Source organism: Alosa alosa, chromosome 5 (assembly GCF_017589495.1).
Source record: "Alosa alosa isolate M-15738 ecotype Scorff River chromosome 5, AALO_Geno_1.1, whole genome shotgun sequence".
NCBI lineage: Eukaryota > Metazoa > Chordata > Actinopteri > Clupeiformes > Clupeidae > Alosa > Alosa alosa.
The window spans coordinates 18,884,043-18,896,542 of NC_063193.1; the positions used below are offsets into that span (position 1 = coordinate 18,884,043).

Genomic DNA, 12,500 nt, shown 5'->3' on the forward strand with positions numbered 1-12,500 from the left:
TTATTTATTTTTTTACTTTGCATCCTATTTTGAAAAAGCATCTTCTGAGAAGGGCAGTGCAAAACAACACCATCCGTCCGTCCGAGAACACACAGAAACTCGTTTCCCCCAGAAAATCCCCCCAAAAGATTCCCCTGGCTTTTCTGTCCTATTGTGTCCTCTCCATGGCCTCCTCTCTCCCCTGATTTTGGATTAAATGGATTAGGCTTTAGTGAAACCACACTGCTTCTGAATGACTTACTTCAATGATAAGCCCATCCCCACCCACCCACCCACCGGGTGCTTTCACAACTAACACACACCATCAACCAGAGCACAAGGCGGTGGGACTACCTAATTCCCATTCAAACGCTTATACTGCATTCACATGCAAATCCACTGCCGTGATGAACAACACTGCTCAGGGGCCTTTCTCTAACCACCTAGCCCCAGTGGGGAACAGGGTTTGGTGTGGGAGAAGCAAAGCTGTGTGGTCCACAAAAAACAGACCAAAAAAAACCCCAAGACCCAACTTTCTTTCACTCTTGAAGAATATCCACAGCACATTCGTCTGTCTTTGTAAGGCCTGATGCTGGGCAAGCTCCTGTTGTCATGGAGTGTAGGGAGTCTGTGTGTGTGTGTGTGTGTGTGTGTGTGTGTGTTTGTGTGTTTGTGGTGTGTGAGTGTGTGTGTGTGTGTGTGTGTGTGTGTGTGCGTGTGTGTGTGTGTGTGTGGTGTGTGGTGTGTGTGGTGTGTGGTGGTGGTGGTGTGTGTGTGTGTGTGTGTGTGAGTGTGGTCTTGACCATGTGCTTGCTGCTCCTTATTTAAACATGTGCATGTGGCCACCAGTTCTAAAGTGAGGGAGCAATTAAGGCGAGAATGACTAAGTGTCAGCCTGGATGAATTGAGGACCCATATGACTGTCCATAACAGCAGCTTGTGTGTGTGTGTGTGTGTGTGTGTGTGTGTGTGTGTGTTGTGTGTGTGTGCTTGCGTGTGCGTGCGTGTGTGTGTGTGTGTGTGTGTGTGTCCATGCACACACTTAAAGGGATCAGGAAAGGCAGTAGGGGCCAGATCGTGACACAGCTAATGGTATTTAAATGTGATAGACATCTCTCCATAATCGGCGTGTACTCTTCTAATGCATTCTTATCTTATTGAATCATGCTGTCGACAAATGGCACATTGTTCAAAGCAGGGGGGATTTCTGTTGGCCTAGCCTGTACCCAATCCTATAGGAGCGCAACTTTCCTCTTGTCAGATGATCCTGTGGAAGGTTGGGATTACATAATTACACGACAATACTCTTAGCTAGTGAGGATGTGCTTTAGATCAGGGGTTCCCAAACTTTTCCACAACAAGGCCCCCCAAATACCACTAGGTTCTGGCCAAGGACCCCCTTGATCCGTTATTAAACCTATCGATAATACTACAGCAAATGTAAAAATACATTAAAGCCCGTGTTGCAGGTTAACCACCACTGTTGATTAATGGGTACATAAAGCACTCAATATATGTATATCATTTTAAAAAATGTCTCCAAATGGAGTTAAATGCCAATTTTTGTCGTTTTTAGTATTAGCGTTTTTTCACACAATTCGGTGATGACGTCATGTTGGGGACTACATGATCTGCACTTCATTCATTTCAATGCATTCCAATGGACATCGCGATTACACTTTCAACATAAAGTTTGTATATTTACACTTTGAATTTCGTCATAGCATTTATATCACAGCTACCCTATGATCTACAGTACCAATGGTAATAACGTTGCCTGATATCAATGTAGTAATTATTTCTGAATTTCGGGAGGTCTTGTTTTGGAGGGTATGTTTTACATTCATTCCTATGGGAAACGGTTGTGGTTCACTTTCAACTTTCAAGTTTGTATATTTACACTTCGAATTTCATTACAGCTTTTATATGACAACTACCCTATGGTCTAAGAAAGATAACAATGTCTTCAGATTTTATTGATGCGTTTAATGCAATTTTATGAATTTGAGAAGTCTCGTTATGAGGCTACATAATGCGCCTATTCAGTTCAATGCTTTTAACGTTATGACACTTTTTTTGTTTAGCCTAAGTTACTGTCAGTGAACAGCACTGAGTGAAAGTCAACATTTTCTTTATATCTAGTGATAGTGATCATGTCGTTAGTTCAGATCATAAACTGTAAAAAATACAGATAAGTAAGGTTAAGGTAAGGTTCAGATAAGTAGGCTACCGGGTAAACTTAGTCAGAAGATCAGAATATAAAGCATCATGATAGCTAGGGCTAACTTTCCAGTCCACCTGTGAGCCACCCCTGTTGTTGCAAATTAGGCTGATCGTGTCTTCAGCATGACACGATCGCCGCCGATTAGGCTGATCGTGTCTTCAGCATGAATATTTTCAATAACTACTCCTCGTGATTGATTGTCACTGACATCGTCAGGGTACGGCTTACCAAAGAGGGAGATACTAAGGGCAAGTCGCAGTTGGCAGGTGCTTGTGTGGGCTGTGCCGTCCCGATGGAAACTGCGGTGAAGAGCTGCTGTAACGCTAGGGAAGCGAGTGCGTTTTGGCTGCTTGTCGAGGAGGATCTATCTACCTGTCTATATATCTATCTAGGCTATCTATATCTATTTATCTATAATCTGCGCTATCTACCGTGAACACTCCCTTATTCCTCTCTCGTTACTCTCAAGGGTCTCAAGGTGGGCTTTGGTCTGTAGCCTCCCCAAGGTGACGTAATGCAATGCATTGTGGGGGAAAGGAGAATCACTTCAAACAGCTATGAAATAGTACCTGCTTTTTCATATTATATTCCGTTTTGTGATACCCAACAACATCAAATACAATGGATAACAGTTTAAATGTTTATTACCAACAAGCAAATTGTGCAAATTCGTTGGAAAATAAACCCTGCAACACGGCCTTTAACCTAATCCTACAGTAATAATTATTTTGGCCACAAGCATTTCGCGATGGAGCATACAGTGTGTAAAAATTGCATTTGGGGCTTTCTGCTATATGAGAGCTATCACTCTACTATTATTCCCAGTCATTATCATGGAAAATATAATGTTCAGATATGCGACAAATTATTATAATGCCATTGTATAACAGCCCTCATAGTAATAGGTATATTTTAATTTTTTCAAATGTATTTATTATTGCTTTTATTTTTCCTTCCAACTTGCTGAGGCCACCCTGGGTCCCCCCCCTGGCCCCCACTTTGAAAACCACTGCTTTGGATTATCTCTTTGCCTTTGTTGTTTACGACATCAAGTTTTTTGATATACAGATGATAATTGCTTGAAATGTTAATGGGTGTATAGAAAATAAGAAATCCAAGTGTTATGTGAGTCATATGGCATTTAACTTTAGTTATTTGACACCCTCTCCATTGTGACACACTATTAGGTATTGTTTATGTCACAACACACATCTATTTGGTTGCGTCTTGGCAAAGTTCCAACCCCTGTGAGAGAAATTGTAAGACTTTACTTCTAGAACAACCCCCTGTTTGTTTTGTCTTCTCTTGAAACATCTATTTATCTTGTTGGAGCGTTAAGATCTCCTGCTCGTTTTTTTCATTGGGTGGTAATAGAGCGTTGCAGTTACCCGGGCAGGGGCGGAGGGGCATGTGAAAGCATCCATTCAGATGCTGCACATGGATACTTCCCAAGACAAGCCCAACAAGACGGCTGTTTGCTGTGGTTCAACAAAGATTCCTGTCATAATTCAGGCAGTTTATCTAGCCAAGCATCGTGGCAAATGCAATGTAGACAAACTAGACACTGCGATAGCTGCCTAATTCAGCTAAACTCACGTAATGCTCAGGTGGAGTGGAGTGGAAAGAAAAAACATGTTGTCTGCCGGCCTGTCCCTCGTCCTACAGTCTGCCTTTGACCGTGTAGCTCTTTCCTGCCAGCAGACGCCCCTCATCAGCACGGATTAAGGTTAACAGAGTTTCTTTTTAATGCACCCCCCCCACCCACACACACAAACACACACACAGCCGTACAGATTCCTTAAGACCCCATAATGAGGAGATTGAGTTACTTATTTCTGACGGACTTGTGACTTACGTTGCGACTGATTCCCTCCGCTGACGTCTTCCTCCTCGGTGTCTTGTGTTTTGCATTTGTCCATTTGTGTCCATCCACAGACGGAAATTAAGTGTGTTGAGTTTGACGATAGGTGTGGTCGTCATCTACTGACATTATCCTCATTACATGCAAGCACCGTGTGTTCAGCAAGGCAATTAAAGCCCCACACTGAACATGCTTGTGGAGCACCGTCATTCAGGCTGGACAGATATTTGGCGTTTTGGGGAGGGCGCCGTCTATTAATCATAGCCAGCCGATTGACTTAACGTATAATGCCGAAACACGTTACAACAACAAACACAAAAAAATCAATTTCCTGGCTTGCTGGCACGAGCGTGCATTTGTCATGAAGAGAACTGCAGACACTGCATGGTGCCAACAAGCTGACAAACGCCCCTCTCGGAGCCAAATGACTAATACCTGGGCGGCATCTCGATCAAACCTCTCCAAGGAGTTGAGCCGTTCTGTAATGACTACAGAGCTCTGTCTTTCTCTGTAAGTTATGGAAATCCTGCTCCCTGTTTTAGGTCTATAGGTATAAGCACAGGTCTCGGTAACAAGCCTTTGATTCAGATCACTGCTGCTAGATGAGGCTTAGAGATTAGAGTTCATTGTGAAATTTGTGTTATTATGTGTGAGGACAGGCTAAGAGGAGTAGACAGTCCTGCCCACCATCAGGTTTCATTCCTGGGTGGTCTGCATTCCTCCTAGCGATGCAACGCTACACCACTATAAAAGCAATACCTTCTTCGACTGTTCTGTAAAATAGGCTTTTCTGCAGGTCCAGGTGCTGATGTAGAGGAAAACATTAAACTAGAAGTATATCAAGTGGCAGACTGTGATTATGCATAAGCAACACAAATTGATCTTCATGAGGAAGTGTTTTCATTGGAGTAGCTGAGGACATAGCACAATGATGCGCTTCATTTCCGTGTCCAGTTTTGTTTGTATGAACAAGTCATTGTAGTTACCCAGCCTCCTATTTGCCTGAAGCTCTGAAGGTAGTTTGAATTATGGTCTTGTGGTATAGTAGTCATGTGTGATGTTGAAATTAATCGAGTTTGACTGGTTTCATCACTGCTCAGTGCCAAACCAGGCTGATTGTAATGTTGACACATTTCCATTTTGGATTTTTTTTCTGGAGAGGAAATTAATGTTTGAATGAAAGCTTTGGATCATTGAACTCTGCTCGGAGGGGAATACAGGGCTCTCGCCTTTCAGATGGTCAACTAGTTAGAGATGAGTGAATCTCTTTCCAGAGAAGCTAAATGTGGATGGTGTATGGCTCCAACAAGGCAGCTGTGTGAGTGAGCATGACATCTTTATTATGATAATTTACATGTGAGAGCTATTACAGGACAACATTTATTTGAGACTTACGAGGAAACACTGGCAACCAATGAGGCGAAAAACTGTCAGCAAGATTTAATTTGAGAGATTGGAGGAGTCAGTATGATGATGATTTTGTATGAACTCTCAAGACATAATTGTATCCATCTGATTGCTCAACTGTGAGATTTTGCCATTTTTTTCCACAGAATCTGCTTCAACATAGGAATTTCATAGTACTTGATCCTGATGTAAGGAGTTTATCTTTTTATCTTTTTTTTTTTTTTTCAAAGAGAAATGTGTTCACCTGTGAGCTTCAAAGCCTTCTCAAGATACCAACCAGCCCTGTAAGGGCGAAAAAATATTTGTCTGGAAAAAATTGCGTAAGGGAATTTCTAAGACTTTTCAGCCCCTATTTTTAGCAGCATTTAATTTTCCTTAAAAAAATTGACATTGAAGTCGTGCAACACAGGTAGTAAATGCTCCGAGGACTTTTTCAAGGCGTTGGCCATCAAAACACCACAAGAACTGGGCTCCAACCGTAAATTCAGGGGTGTAATATTTAGGATTAATTGGTGTGGTTTTAAAACACTCTATTAATCTGCTGGACAACAGGATACATGGCTTTGGGCAGTGAGAAAGGAGCTGCAGGCTCTTTATGAGAGCTTGTCAGATGCAGTGTTCTTAACTCAGAGCGATTGATATTCTTGGAAAAGCGGTTTTTGGTGCTTTAGTTTAAGGTAAATTTCATTCATCCATATGAACTTTCAGCGCTGCGTGTTTGTTCTGGACGGTGCAGTGTTTATCTCGATGAGACTCGATCTCCATGTTCAGACTCTGAAAGCACACCCTACCTCTTCACAAACAAAGAAGATACAATGCATAACGTCCCCCCTCCCTTTGCATTGGCTGTTAAAATAACCGTATGCTTTAATTGGCCACTCAATCCTTATTTTGTATAGACTCACTTGTTCTCAGGTCACCTCAAGGGTACAGGCCCTTAAGTTGACGTTGTGGAGGTTTGTATATCTTATCACTCATGTGATGCAGTGTCTGGGGCTCCCAGCCCCAGCGCATGGGAGGAAGTTATCTTTGTTCATCTCCAGGAAGCGATAGGCGTAATCCTCATCGCAGCGAGGATATTTGCAAGCTAATCCACCCTCCAGCGAGTGTGCAAGGGTGTGTGCACACACAAGGGCAGAACGATTGGATAACCCAGGGGGGCAGCACACCACCAACTCAGATGGTCAAACAACTGCAATGTTTATAGCGAAGGAAAGGCGATCTACTCCAATGCCTAACTAAAAGGTCTGTATGTCGAGCTGGTTACACACTGCCTTCCTGTATTCAACAGCCTATGACAGCCCAGGAAAAGCTAGTCCTGAAAGACACGCTCTGTCCTCCTGTGTCACAGACCATAGAGGAAGAGAGGGGTCAAAGGTCATCTTTGAGGTCATGGTGTGTTCTTATGTTTCACCTCCGACATCCATGCCTGTTTTTTTTTTTCAAAGAGGGGTGCCTCCTGGTGAAGGCATTGAGTGGCAGAGTGGTGAAATAGGAAATTAAAACTCATGTTTTCAGGTAGCCCCGTACGATACGGATCTTAATAGCTTGTTACTGGAGCTGGTGGGACCTCGGTGGCTGGACGTACGTTGTTGCGTTGGGTGAAAGGAGGAGGAGGGGGCTCCGTTTTGGACATTCGAGAGATCGGGTGAACTTTTGGACCCCGACAGTGATGGCTCTATATTTGGGAGGTGAACCGCGGCTGATGACCTGTGCGGTGACCTCAACACCTGCTCCCGGACAAGAATTCTGTTCCCAGTATTGTGCCTGGGGCGGGAGATATGCGGCAGATATCATCTCGTTTCCCTTGTCTCTGCGCTGTGTTTCCCTCACTCTTATCCTCGGCTGCGGCTTTGAACTAATTGTTGCCATTTCTCAGAAAGTACGGAAAACAAGATGTCGGAATATCTCCCAGGCTTAGTGTGGCCAGATAGACATCTGGTCAAACGTAACTGCCTCATTCCACCCCTGATTTGGAGTCTCACTGATAGCTACGCAAGGAATGTTTGCAGCTTCTAAGGGCTTTATGGGTTTCTCTTTTTAGCCAATCGACAAACATGCCACACCTATCGGAACTATTTAACATGCCTGTCAAAACGGTGTTTTTTAAAAAATACATTTGAAGATTTCCCCTTCTCTTCTCCTTATGTCAAGTGCACACACACACACACACACACACACACACACACACACACACACACCCTCTCTCTCTCTCTCTCTCTCTCTCTCTCTCTCTCTCTCTCTCTCTCACACACACACCTCCTAATACTATCTGTATCAATTTTTCAAATTACATAAACATAGTACATTCTGCAAAAATGGACTACTAATCTACTTTAGCTTTTTTCAGGTCTAGTGCAGTAGCACACAGTTTCTCTTGCTCTCTTTCTTTCTCTCTCCCTCCCTCTCTCTCCCTCCATCTCCCCCTCCTCTCCATTCTTCCTTCCTTTTTGTTTGATTCTTCCCCCTCTCCTCTAATTGGCACCTCATTTTTGGGCTTCCTAATTGGTGCGGGAAGACAGGTGGCGCCACTCTGTTGTGATAATCCTTGTTAGTACAGTCTGTGTAATGTCTTTGTTTACGCTGCGTGAATGTAGAAGCGGGTGCATGAACTCCTGACGCTGTTCCTTGCCGCGCAACTCACCCATGGTGAACCCTGGCCTCACCCTCCACCCCATTTGAAAAAAAAAAAAACACAGCCAAATCTCTTCCCCGACTCACCCCCCCACCCCACATTTCTACCCCACAGTGTACTTCTCACTCACCCCTGCTGAACACGGACCAGACCACAGCCAGCATGTCCCTCCTCCTTCTCTCCTCTCTCTCTCTCTCTCTCTCTCCCTCTCTCCTCTCTCTCTCTCTCTCTCTCTCCCTCTCTCTCTCTCTCCTCTCTCTATCTCTCCATCTATATATATCTCCCTCTCTCTCTATATCCTCTCTCTCTCTCTCCCTCTCTCTCTCTCTCTCTCTCTCTCTCTCTCCCTCTCTATCTCTCCCCTCCTATCTCTATCTCTCTCCCTCTCCCTCTATCTCTCTCTCTCTCTCTCTCTCTCTCTCTCATTCTCTCTGTTGCATTGTTTGTTGCTTTGTTGTTGTTGTTGTTGTTGTTGTCTTTTGTTTTTTCTGAATGGGGAGACAAGCTGCTAGTTAGATTGTCAGACGATTGCAGTAATGAAGGGCCCCTTTGTGTCCAGGCCAGGGGACATGCCAGAGCCCCTGTCCGTGCCGGCACTGAAGTCCCCTGGCCTCAGCGAGCAACGATCATTACACCGCAAATCACAGCCTTCCCTCTCGCACATTTCACATGAACCGCCTGCAAAACAGGCCAACGGGCCTCGATTAAGCTAACTGCGTCTCAGTCACCCGGCATTTACTACCGCGGCTCACTAAATTCGGCTGTGAAACGAAGCAGCTTACGAGGTTTATAGGATTACAAAGTTGCCGCTTCAATAGCATATCTCGACGATCTGTTAGTTGTTTTTGCTACAGTTTGCGGCATTGATTTTATGACTTGAAGCCGTTTAGTTTACAGAGAGACAGTTTTCTCATTAAGCCTGTTTTGAGGTATCCTGTGCTAATCAGGGTGTTGGATGTGGCTTTGATGCACTACTGGGGAACAGTGCCTGAATGGCCGTGTCTCCAAACGCGACGTCGGGGTGTCGTAATCGGAGGGGGCGCATTCACACTAATGCGCTCAGGCAGGTGTGGGGGTTACGGAGGGTTTGTAGGTCACCACTCTGACCCCCGGTGTCAGGCCCGGCCTGCTTGGCCGTCAACATACTCCTCAATTAAAAGCCCTTGGTTAATGGCACCCGTCATGCCAAAGTATCCATCTCTCTCTCTCTCTCTCTCTCTCTCTCTCTCTCTTTCTGGTCAGTTGGAATCTCTGCTCTTTTCTTCCACTGTTCTTTTCTTCCCTCTGTCCTCCCCTCTGTAGCTATTTGCCATCTGTGTTTGTATCTGTCTCTCCCAATCAGTGGGCTTTTACACACAAACCGCTGTTGCTCTGACCCAGGGGTCCCTGTATTTCTCTGACCTTCTCTTTCATGCCTGTTTTTCCACGGCTTTCTATTCTTTTGTCATGGGAGTGATGAATGAATACTGATACTACTGTAAGTCTGTTAGTAGAAGTGCTGTGGTTTATAAAAGATCTTTGAAACTCAGGCACCAATTTGCGGCGGCTTTCATGACTGCAAGATGGAGAACTGGACACAAAATGACCCCACATAGCAGAGCTATGGCTGTAGCCTGGCCGTTAGCTGGGATTTACTGTAATGTATCGCCCTATTCTCATGTTCTCACTTTGTTGCGCTTGACCATAAGAAGCTATGCACTGCGCTACACTGATGCAGGCTCTTCTAGCCCCAGCTGTGGGTGTTTAGCCACATTAGCGTTTTATGGTTTTATTTGTTTGTGTGCAGTTTGGTCGGCCTCATTTGTGTTTTGGCCACAGTAGTGTCCAGCAGCTTGAGCAGGCGTGAGAGCAGTTAACGGGAAGAAGCCCTTGAGTCATTAAGAGTTACGACCGAAGACACAAGCTGTGAACAATTTGATGTCCGTTCATTTGTGAGGCAATCCCGTAGGCGGGGACCTTTGATTTGTGTTTGTCTTGAACAAAGTAAATACAAACAAAAACGTTTATTAGAAGAATAAACACCATGTCGAGTATAGTCTCAGCTCTGTCTTTAATAATTAATGCGTCCGCACATGGCAAATTCATGTTGTGATTCTAGTTATACAGACGTTTAATTTCAGCTGCCAGTGTGTATACATTCCTTCCCTCCATATGTTCCCCTGATTTGTCCCAATTTGCCGAAGGCCCCCTCTCGCTGGCCGCTGTTTGTTTTCTCTGTGGCGTGACAGGACAGCGTTGAGCGCTCAGAGCCGAGGTGCTGGGAAAGAGTCCTGCCCTTTTCCTCTGCACTTCCTTTGTCTCCCCTTTCTTCTCGTGTGTGAGGGGGGCCCTGGTCCAGACTGTAGGATGAAACCCAAACAAAACAGCCTTCTCTCAGACCTCTCTGAACTTCTCTCTAACTCCCTCTCTCTCTCTCTCTCTCTCTCTCTCTCTCTCTCTCTCTCTTCCTCTCTTTCGCTCTCGGTGGCCTGTGAGGAGGCCACTGGCCCCTTGATTGCCCCCCGATGGCACCTCTTTACCCTCCTTGCCCCAGAGCCTCAAATCACCTGACCCTTGGTCACCTAGCCCCGAGCCTTGTGCTTGATGGGGCTGAAAGGGATTAACTCCTGGCCTCCCGGAGAAGAAAGCTATGCCTTCATCCAGTCTCCTCAGTGGCCTTGGTGGGCTTTCTTTCTTTCTTTCTCCCCCCCCCTCTCTCTCACTTTCTCCCTCTCTCTTTCTCTCTGTCTGGGGTATGTACTGCAATTAAGTCGAAGGGGAGAATTTCAAAGAGAATGGAAGAAGGGAATAGAGATGAGAATAACAGAGATGGAAAGACAGAGAGAGAGAGAGCGGGGGGGTTCTGTGCATTTCTTCTGTCCGTCTTTTTTATGGATGGAATTTGGAGTTGTTGGGTGTTCAAAGGTCAATTTCTGCTCCAGCGTGGTCAAGTTTGGTTAAGTGGAAAGGTCACGTGGGTTACAGCTAGGTGCGAGGGGCAGAGGTGATCCTCTAAATCTGCCCTCCCTCACACCCTGGACACCCCAGGGGGCACAGGACACCGTCCGCCTGCCCCTCCACCGCTCAACAGAGCCTCAGGCTGTCCGCTCAGTCTGCCCCCTTGGGACCTCATTGTCCACCACAGGAGAGCTGGACGCTCCACATTCATTGGGACCCCACTTTCCGTGTCTTTGTTAAACAAGGCCTGACGATGCGGAGGTAAGAGTGGTAACTAGACGAGCTACAGCTGGAGGATGGTGGCGGTGGCTGAGGGGAGTTAACAAAGTGAGCCTTTTTCTCCCATTCTTGGGAAAAGGTCTTGCCAGTCCAATTCTTGATAAAAAAAAACAAGAAAGAAAAACACAGCACCTCACACAGAAGATATACAACTAGTCATCAGTCCTGGGGGTGTTTGGTGCACTTTGAGGACATTGGTGCTTTAGTTTTTTCTTTGTAGCTGTGTATGCTGGAATGTCATTTTCCCACTGTAATGTCCAAGCACTGGGGAAGCATTGAGCGTGGGTTCATTTCTGTCTGTCTTGGGCCATTTGTGTTTTAACGCTCTGTCCTCCTGTGGGGCCTCCCAGCGTGTGGGAGAGCCATTAGGCCTCATCACGACCAGGTGAATGGCCCAACAGGTGGCTCAGGGTGACAGGACCACCAGAGACGCGCCACCGAAGCAGCTGCACAGCATTTGTGGGGCTTTAGCCTTGTTTCTTTTTCTGCCACAGCAAAAGGAAAAGAATAATTAGGAGGGTTTGCACATCACAAATCTTTGAATGTAAAATTGTAGAAAAAAAAACATTTGGTAAAGTGTTTGAAAGAGTTTGTTAGACTCAGTACATTTTTCAGTATTAAAAGTAAAATAGTTTGTATTTTCAAAATTATATTTCCTTGATGCATTCTCAGACACTTTTCACTTGAAATGGCACATTTTTTAGACAAAATGGTGACAAACCTTCCTTCAATGCCGTTTTTAGTGAAGCACCACAAAACAGAACAGGATTCCAAAAGAAAGAAAAAGTACAGCTGTGTGTCTGTTTCTCTCACCACCTTTTCTGGTGCATTCGTCAGGCTGTTTGTGTTCTTCATTGGGTTCCTCACTTACATTGGTGTTCATCTGCTTTGTGAACATGAATGGAAAACGATAGAAAGTGACAGAGAGAGAGAGAGAGAGAGAGAGAGAGAGAGATGAGAAAGCGTGGGTGATACACCGGTTCATTTGCCATTGTGCCCCCTCTCTGAAAGCTTGTCTTTTGAAAACCGTGAGGGAGGGGAAAGGAAACCCATTCAGGGAAGCAGGTATTGCCATGCAAATTGGATTCAGCTGGAACGGATTTACTCAGATTAAATGTAAACTGTTTTGTCATGTAGAAATTAATAAGCCCATTGTGCGTCTGTCACATTTGAAGTTG

The 12,500-nt window shown here is 45.1% G+C and overlaps 1 protein-coding gene across 3 annotated transcripts in view; it reads left to right on the forward strand.

Moving 5' to 3' along the window:
* The window catches only part of bmpr1ba (bone morphogenetic protein receptor, type IBa), a 50,951-nt gene that overhangs the window by 3,176 nt on the left and 35,275 nt on the right, over window positions 1–12,500 (forward strand). Inside the window, exon 1 of one of the 3 annotated variants that reach the window (XM_048243670.1) lies at window positions 3,292–3,929. The exons of the other annotated variants lie outside the window; for them this stretch is intronic. The gene's annotated coding sequence lies outside the window, so the exon portion shown is untranslated. Of the gene's footprint in view, window positions 1–3,291; window positions 3,930–12,500 lie in introns of those variants that run through there. 3 annotated transcript variants of the gene reach the window in all.